A 594-nucleotide genomic window follows, 5' to 3' on the forward strand; every position below is an offset into this window, starting at 1 on the left:
ATGACTTTTTTCGCAAGTGTCCTAATTGATTGCGATCTGAAGTTGATTGTGATAATTCGCCATTAAAAAACCTGTCCAATATTTAATCGAGACGACAAAATTGCACTGTTTGAGAACATTGAAGTAAAATTCAAATGTTCTGGTATTTTAAGAATGAAGCTGATATTTCATTAAACTATATCTTTCAAGTGAGACTTCCATTTCAGAGCATCTTTTTCTGCATCATTTAGCGATTCATTTATACTAACTATTCATCTACTAATAAGAGAGATAATGCACACATGTATTTGATTAAATTTTGTGTTCTCAGTTAAATGATTCACTGTATATAATATAAATTTTAATTCACTGATTTTCAATATTAAAGTTCAACGTTTGTTGATAATAATGTTTTTTTTTTTTTTTTTTGGGGGGGGGTGGGGGCGTTTTTTCCTATTTCCCTGTTTGTACATACGTATATGCATGTAAAATTGTGAAATATTCTAATTTCTCTCCTGCGGATTATATAGTATTAGTTCAAGTGAAAACACTATTGAGATATAAACTAACTTCTACAATTGGTTTTATTTATATTGTTCTCGAATGTTAGAGCAT

The sequence above is a fragment of the Lytechinus pictus genome, chromosome 3 (assembly GCF_037042905.1).
Source record: "Lytechinus pictus isolate F3 Inbred chromosome 3, Lp3.0, whole genome shotgun sequence".
Classification (NCBI taxonomy): Eukaryota; Metazoa; Echinodermata; class Echinoidea; order Temnopleuroida; family Toxopneustidae; genus Lytechinus; species Lytechinus pictus.